This window comes from Coregonus lavaretus (genome assembly GCF_964263955.1).
Source record: "Coregonus lavaretus genome assembly, chromosome: 31".
In the NCBI taxonomy this organism is placed as follows: domain Eukaryota; kingdom Metazoa; phylum Chordata; class Actinopteri; order Salmoniformes; family Salmonidae; genus Coregonus; species Coregonus lavaretus.
Genome location: NC_140018.1, coordinates 17,039,606 through 17,048,471, shown reverse-complemented (window position 1 = coordinate 17,048,471; position 8,866 = coordinate 17,039,606). Strand labels below are relative to the sequence as shown.

The window sequence follows — 8,866 nt, the reverse complement described above, 5'->3', positions numbered from 1 at the left end:
GAGAGAGAGAGAGAGGGAGGAGGGAGGGAGGGAGGGAGTGAGGGAGGGAGGGAGGGAGGGAGGGAGGGAGACAAGAATAAGGGCTGAAGCAAACAGAAAACATCAACATCACCCTGCTGAGAGAGGAAGAGCCAAGAGAATTCTCCTCTATCAAGTATACACTTGTGTACATTATATGGTCCAGAATTTACCAACTCACTACAAAATTACCTGTTGCAGAAGTGAGCAATTATCTTGAATTCTGTTTTATGTAGTATTTCCAAAAAAAATTGTAACGCTGAACATACCCCAGATTCTCAAAAAGTTGATTTGACAAATATCTAATATACCTTTGTGTTGTTTCAGAAAGTACGATAAAATATAATGAATATATTATATTATATACATCATTATATAATATATAATAATAATCATATTCATACCCCTTTAGAAAGATGCAAAGAACAAAAGAACAACCTGTGCCAAGCATCTGAACAGTCTGAGTTTTCCTCGGTCAGATATAGAAAACTTTAGTCCAGATGGCAATATTTTTTCTAGCGTTAATTCATTTATTTCATGTCACAGTTCTGCTTTGATCCCTCCTCTCTCATAATTAATGTGTTTTTCTGTGTGCTGCTCTTGAAGTCATTGTTCCAGGGTTTACTGTACTGTACCAACGCTTGCTGGCGTTGACACACACACACACACCTGACACACACACACACACCTGACACACACACCTGACACACACACACACACCTGACACACACATCTGACACACACACACACACCTTTTGCTTTGAAACGTCTCAGCGGGCTCTCTCCAGAGTGGCTCACACATACACAAACAAACACACACACACACACACACACACACACACACACACACACACACACACACACACACACACACACACACACACACACTGGACTGGGTGCTTGTTCTCCAGTAGTTATAATACAGTGGTTGACATGGGTCATTCATCCATAATTGATCAGATACAGCTGCCATCACTGACTGGAGATCAGATCAGTTCTAGAGATGCTGTTGTCTCCACCTGTTCACTTTTAGCTTTCACCATCAAAAACAACTATTGGGTAGGACTTTCTTTTACGGTACTGTTAATAATAATAATAATAATAATTTGGGGGGGTGCTTATATTTGTCCTGCTGCACACAAGTGTGTAATGGAAAGGTGTTTCTTGCATATCCCATCTCCCCCTGAGACACCCGCAGGGAGTGGGCTCACGGCCAGGGTCACCATTGTACAGTGCCCCTGGAGCAATTAGGGTTAAGTGCCTTGCTCAAGGGCACAGCGACAGATTTTTCACCTTGTCGGCTCGAGTATTCGAACCAGCGACCTTTCAGTTACTGGCCCAATGCTCTAACCTTCCCGATGTTGTTCCACTGGTATATAAATTAACAGAACATTTAGTGGTATCAATGAGGACTATTATTCATTGATTATTAGGGCGTTATTACCGTTTTACATTTCTGGGTAAATTCCTGGTAATTTCTCTACTAGTCTTGAATTAGTGTGTGTGTGTGCGTGCATGTGTGCGTGTGTGTGTGCGTGTGTGCGTGTGTGCGTGCATGTGTGTTTTAATGCCCTCGAGAGAGTATGTGCACTTGTTGGTGGGGGGTTAGAGGAGGGCGAGGGAGGCGGGATGAGGGGAGGGTGTGGAGCAGGGAGGAGGAGAGGAGGGGAAGAGGGGGAGTGAAGGGGGGGTAATGCCCTGCGATGTACCCACTGGACCACTGAACCATGTCCTCTTCTCCCAGCTTCCCCTCTTTCTTTTTTTTCCAAATGCAAGTCACCGTGAAAAATGTGCTGGTCCAATATTTGCACAGAAGTGGTGCTGGGACAGGCAGATAACCTATCAGTATTTGACTTTGGCTTCCCATGCTCCAAATAGCCATCCTCCGCCTGTTTAGCTTATTGATTGGCTTGGCAAGAAACTAGGTCCCTTCAGCAGTGACCAAGGTCACAGAACACATGGACCCCATGCCCCCCTCCTCCCCCTCCTCCTCCCCCTCCTCCCCCTGCTCCCTCTCAAACACACACTCAGTCACACTCTTACACAGACACACACTCATGCATGGAACCACTCATACAAATACACTTAGAAAGACACACACACACTCATAATCTGATAAGTATGCATAATACTTACAGTTAGAACTTAGTGAGATCTTCGTGGTAAGAGTCGAGAATATCACCTGTAGCTTTAGGAACAGCCAAGTGTGGTGGTCAGGTATGCGTATGTGTGTGTGCCTTTGAATGTTTCTATGCATTTCTGAGTATTCATGTGGGTGAGTGAATGTTGGTGGTAAGTGTATCTGTGTATCTGTGTGTGTGTGTGTGTGTGTATGTATGTATGTATGTATGTATGTATGTGTGTGTGTGTGTGTGTGTGTGTGTGTGTGTGTGTGTGTGTGTGTGTGTGTGTGTGTGTGTGTGTGTGTGTGTGTGTGTGTGTGTGTGTAATGGCTCAGGGTAAGGTCCAGGGGCAGAGTCCTCCACTCCTCTGTGAGATCGATAGGATTGAATTCTGAAGGTTTTCTCAGGGACATCGGCCTGGCCTGTCAATACTGCTCTCTGTCACATGTGCACCTCACACACATAAACACACACACACTCACACATACACAAACGCACACGCACACACACACAAACGCACACACACATCTAACTGTCCCATACCCAGACCCCTCCATCACCCCTCCCTTCCTCTACTCCCCTGACCCCTCCTCTCCTCCTTTCAACTATTTACCCCACCCCTCTCTTCCTAATCCGCTTCTCTCTCCCCCCTCCCCTGCTCTCTCACTCCACCCATGTCACCCATGTCACCCTGACCCAACCCCCTGCCCCTTCCTACTCCTGCTATGTGCCCTACTTTAGGAGAGTTACAGAGAAGCAACAGATTCTGTCTTTCCTCTCTCCATTAAAGAGAGAGAGCGAGAGATTGAAAGAGCGATTGAGAGAGAAAGAAAGAAAGAAAGAAAGAAAGAAAGAAAGAAAGAAAGAAAGAAAGAAAGAAAGAAAGAAAGAAAGAAAGAAAGAAAGAAAGAAAGAAAGAGTGCTTGGCTAACTCTACATACCTTTTATCTAAATGTGATCACAAACAACAGGAGACAAGAAGACTTAGGGCTCTATTTGAAACAGTCTTCTCAGACACCTTGTCCTATCTCTAGGGAAAGGAGACAAAGAAGGAAGCCATCGAGGAGAATTGTGACCCAGCCCAGTGGTGAGGACGCAGACTCTTTTGTGACACCTCTGTGACACCGTCCCATCTCCTGTCCTTTCCTGCAGTCCATCCATATGATTTACAGCTCAGTGAAACTCGGACAACATAAACTCTCGCCACCTTACGATGGCCCTGGACAAGCTCTTTGATTTATGCCTGACGCTCACACGTTCCACAGCGCTGTGTGACTGATATTCCTGATATTCCCAGAGTCCTTGGTCGGAGACCCACTGGGCTCCAAGGGAGACTGGCTAAGCCCCCGTTGCTAATAGGGAAAGGGACTCAGATACCTGCTGTGTGGGGGATAAATGTCACACACACACACAGGGACACATACACAGATACAGGCACACAGGCAAAGAAGGACACACAGACGGAACGATAGACAAATTACACTTAATATGGCTCTAGGGAGTTTGTAGCCTGTGGTAGGGTCTGTGACTCTGATCTGGTCCCCAGCCACTGGGAGAAGGCCTTGGAGCCTGGGGCTCGCCTAGAGGCCAGAGCAGGGCTGAGGAGGCCACAGTGAGGCCAGGAGAGGAGTTATAGCCTTGTCCCTAGTACTGAAACATAATGTCACCCATGTATAGCAGGCCAGGCAGTATAGAAGGCTTGTCCTCTGTTCCTTCACACTTCTACTTCTCAACTTGCTAAATTGCTCGCCGTCTCAAAGTCATAGGGCACCCCCCAAAATACCTATCGTCTGTCCCCTCACAAACACACACACATACTTCTCATCCCGCCACCTCTAACACCCCCTCCTTGCGCCCCCATCGCTAAACAGCTGTCTGAGACGTGGCGGTATGAGGGGCAAGTGCTACATCACTGTCATCCCTCCATCACCTGCATTCCTTACTTTCCTTCCCCTTCTCCCCCTCTCCCTCTATCCATCACCATTTTCAGATGCAGGGCCTGACAAGGGCACATCCAGCTCTGAGCTCATACATCACCTTTATAGGGGAGAGCTAAACCAGGGAGGGGGGCTGTGGGGGAACGAGAGGGGTGGTGCCAGTGTCCCAAACTCCTTCAGAACTTGGTATGGAGCCAAGTCTTTGTTTTTTGTTTTACTCCAGGCTTCCTTTGTGACTTTCCTTCACTCCTGCCGTCTTTATTTAGCATTTTGCTGAATAGTATTTCCTTGTTTTCTTGGATAGAGTAAGGTTCTCACTACTCCCTGTTCTCTTACTTCACCGTCTCAGGTTTATTTTTCTTGACGATTTTGTCTCTTCCTCATTCCTTTGTTTCTTTCTACTATCTTTCTACTATCTTTCTACTATCTTCCCTTCTTTAAAATAAAAACGACAAAAGCTTTTCCTTCCTGCATCCACTTTTCCTTGACCTGTCCCTCTATCCTTGTCGCTCACCCTCTTCTTCACCTCTAACCCTGTCCCTCTATCCTTGTCGCTCACCCTCTTCTTCACCTCTAACCCTGTCCCTCTATCCTTGTCGCTCACCCTCTTCTTCACCTCAACCCCTGTAACTCTATTCTTGGCGTTTTGTTTACCAGCTCTTTTTTCCAACTCCTTTCCTCCCTCTTTCTCTATTCCCTTCTCCCTTCGTCCCATCTATCACTCACACGCTTCTTCTCACCTCCTCGTTGTCTCTCTCTCCTTCAGCTGTGTTTCTATCGCTCTCTCTCTCTCTCTCTCTCTCTCTCTCTCTCTCTCTCTCTCTCTCTCTCTCTCTCTCTCTCTCTCTCTCTCTCTCTCTCTCTCTCTCTCTCTCTCTCTCTCTCTCTCTCTCTCTCTCTCTCTCTCTCTCTCTCTCTCTCTCTCTCTCTCTCATTAAGCCTCAATGCCCACGTCTCTCACCTCTATTTCTCTAATTTTTTCTTTCTAGCCTCTCTCTCTCTGGCTTTTTCTCTCCATCTTTTTCTGTCGCTCTTTCTCTTTCTTCCATCTCATTCTCATGTTTACTCTCCTGTTGTATTCCTTCTCCCTCCTCTCTTCCTGCCAGGAGACCAGTCTACAAGACCCCAAACCACATGCAATGGCAAGGTTTGTCTCTTTCTCTCTCTCTCCCTCACCCACTCTCTCTCTCCTTCACTCACTATCTTTCTCCCTCTATCACCCCTCTCGCTTTCCCTTTTACTACCCCCCCCCACCCCCCACACACTCCCCTCTCTGTCTAGAAAGGCCTGCTGTAGCTGTAATGACAGCACTAGATGTAGTCCTGCTTTAAGTAGCCCTACTGCCCATTCACACACACTAACACCCCTTCCCAGTCACACACACTAACACCCCTTCCCAGTCACACACACTAACACCCCTTCCCAGTCACACACACTAACACCCCTTCCCAGTCACACATACTAACACCCCTTCCCAGTCACACACACTAACACCCCTTCCCAGTCACACACACTAACACCCCTTCCCAGTCACACACACTAACACCCCTTCCCAGTCACACACACTAACACCCCTTCCCAGTCACACACACTAACACCCCTGCCCAGTCACACACACTAACACCACTGGCCAGTCACACATACTAACACCCCTGCCCAGTCACACACACTAACACCACTGGCCAGTCACATACACAGCAGAGTACTGCCCAGAGCACCACAATCTACTGGGGCAGGAAACACTGCCATCACAACAACATTGTCCAAATCAATAATGACCGCAACGATGACAACTACATTAACACACAGATGTACACATAGCTCAAGATAATCAGATCAGGTATCAATATACTGTATATCTCTATCTGTGATACAAGGATAATCGAGCAAGCATGGACATTTTCTCTGATTTCTTCACATACATACCTGGTTAAAAACCTTTTCCCTTTCCATCTCTCCCTCCACACGTTTCACTCCATGATGTTCTTAGATCACAGTGTGGTCTTACTCTGAGTGAACAGCTCCTCCATTGTTTCCACTCTGTCCTTTTCCAGTGATGCAAATCCACTACCTCACAAAGACCAAACTGGCTGTAGTGAAGGGGCTACAATAATTGTTTTTAATAGATCCTCCACTTCTAATGACAAGGGTGCAGTGATGTGTTTTGGGGAGACGAGAGCTCGGGCTTTGTGCCTGGGTAATTTTCTTTCACAGCGTAAGTGGTCAAGGTCCGGGCTTTTAAATGCAGGTGAGTAATATGGTGTTCAGCTTGTATTGTTTCAGCCGATAGACGGTTGTTGATGCTCCAACATCACAATCCCTGTCCGTTTGGAGTGCAGAACACTCCTGGGTACTTGAGGAACAATGGAACATACTTCAGAGATGCTGCATATGAAGGATGTTATGAGTGTACTTGGACAAAAGGACAGCATTACACAAGACATGTGTTTCAGGATGAGAGAAATGAGATGTGCTGAACCTTGACATTCACTGATAATTAAAACTCATTGACAGGGAGAGAGACTGATATACTTGTGATGTTTACAGCTCCATACACACATCATGAAAGGAACTGTAGCTGCCATTTTGAGATAAAGAGTCAGTTTGGAATTATGGACAAAACAATAATTAGTATAATCATTAGGGGTGATTTTGAGGTGAAGGAGTGCAACATTGGGGCGTGGACCCATGTTGAGTTAGCCTTTTGTTGTAGCAAACAGCTTCAGATGTGACTATTGGCCAGGAGCTATGCCAAGGCACACAGGTGTCATTTGGGATCTGGTCCCATGCCACAGAGATGAGGCCTAAAAGCCTGGGGCTCGCCTAAAGGCATCCCCCTGTCAAGAGGTCCTCCTCTGTCCACAGCACTGAGAGAGGGGGAGCGGGGTATGGACAGAATGGGTGGGATGAAGATTAGAGAGGGAGGGGGAAGGAGATAACATTTATTAGAGTGATTGTGTGTGTGATAGGGAGATAGAGAAAGAGAAAAAGAGAGCGAGAGAGAGAACAGGAGAGAGAAAGAGAGAAAGAAAGAGAAAGAGAGAGAGAAAAAAGAGAAAGAGAGAGAGAAAGAAAAAGACGGGGACTTTGTGCTTGCGGGAGTTCACCTCTGTCATAACTACTATCTGATTTTCATTATGAATTATTATGAGGGGGGAAAAAATGTGAGGGTAAAAGAGAGAGGGAGAGAATACTTTTTCTTCCCTTTTTTCAAGGTTCACCCCAATTTGTTGGCCATTTAATGATCTGTTAATGGTTCTCCAGTCTCTCCGTTCCATCAAAGGTGTATATTTATACTGAGAGAAGGAGAAAAAACACGGCAGAAAGAACAAAATGCCTTTGGTTAGGTCAGAGTGTCTTCTAATGGCCCAATTTACTAACAACAGAGCCTTGAACCAGGCAGGCAAACACACAGCACAGCAAGACTGCCTTCATCCCAGTGTGACAGAGAGAGGGGTGGAGGGGAATGGAGGGAGGGAGAGAGAGAGAAATAGGGAGGAATAGAGAAAAAAGGGAGAGAAAGTGGGGAGGAGAGAGAGAAAGAGGGAGAAAGAGAAAGACAGAGACAGAAAGAGAGATAAACTGTGAGGGAAAGAGAGAGAAACTGTGAGGGAAAGAGAGAGAAAGAGATAGGGAGAGAAAAGAGAGAGAACGAGAACTGCAATCACACAACACAAACAGAGTGTCTGTGTGACTGCTCAACCTTGCCAAAGAAAATAGGTTACCTCTGTTCCTCCACGCGCCCAGGGGACTAGGAACTAACTGGCAGGAGCTGTGCCCCCGCTCCATCCTGTAAACATTTAACCGCAAACCAACCGCCCTGCAACCGCTAAACACTACAGACAACACTCTACTCTACTCCCCTCCTACTCTGTTAAACACTATAGACAACACTATATCCCCCTCCTACTCTGTTAAATTTATTTAACTAGGCAAATAAATTAAGAACAAATTCTTATTTACAATGACGGCCTACCAAGAGGCAAAAGGCCTCCCGCGGGGACGGGGGCTGGGATTAAAAATAAAAATGTAGGACAAAACACATATCACGACAAGAGAGACACCACAACCCTACATAAAGTTAAACCTAAGACAACAACAGACAACACTCTACCCCCTCCTACTCTGTTAAACACAACAGACAACACTCTACCCCCTCCTACTCTGTTAAACACAACAGAAAACACTCTACCCCCTCCTACTCTGTTAAACACAACAGACAACACTCTACCCCCTCCTACTCTGTTAAACACAACAGACAACACTCTACCCCCTCCTACTCTGTTAAACACAACAGACAACACTCTACTCCCTCCTACTCTGTTAAACACAACAGACAACACTCTACCCCCTCCTACTCTGTTAAACACAACAGACAACACTCTACCCCCTCCTACTCTGTTAAACACAACAAACAACACTCTACCCCCTTCCTAGTCCCTCACATCTGTGACAATATTAACAACCTGCTACAGTACCTCACATTCAAACACTTCACTGATTCAAAACACCTTCCCAGTGGTCATGTTACCATACTGTACATGTATCTGAATACAATTAATACAAAGATACTGAAAAAAAAATGCTGTCACTCCTCCCTCAATTCTCATCCTCTGAGTAACAGTAAACACAATTCCCAGAACCATCCTTTCATCCTTCCATCCTTCCATCTGAGCGGCACTAAAGCCCGTCTTAATCTTCTCTTCTGCAATCACGGAACAACGAGCAGAGTGCTGGCAAAGCACATCACTGTTTTTATAACTAATGTCGATTACATATTTGATAAAC

The 8,866-nt window shown here is 46.0% G+C and overlaps 1 long non-coding RNA gene across 1 annotated transcript in view; it reads right to left on the bottom strand.

Annotated features, from left to right (window-relative positions):
* Positions 1 to 2,451, bottom strand: part of LOC311106635 — a 14,533-nt gene extending 12,082 nt beyond the window's left edge. The window contains exon 1 of the long non-coding RNA XR_014610345.1: positions 2,155 to 2,451. This is a non-coding gene — a long non-coding RNA (uncharacterized lncRNA). The remainder of the gene's footprint in view (positions 1 to 2,154) is intronic.
* Positions 2,452 to 8,866: the final 6,415 nt, after the last annotated feature.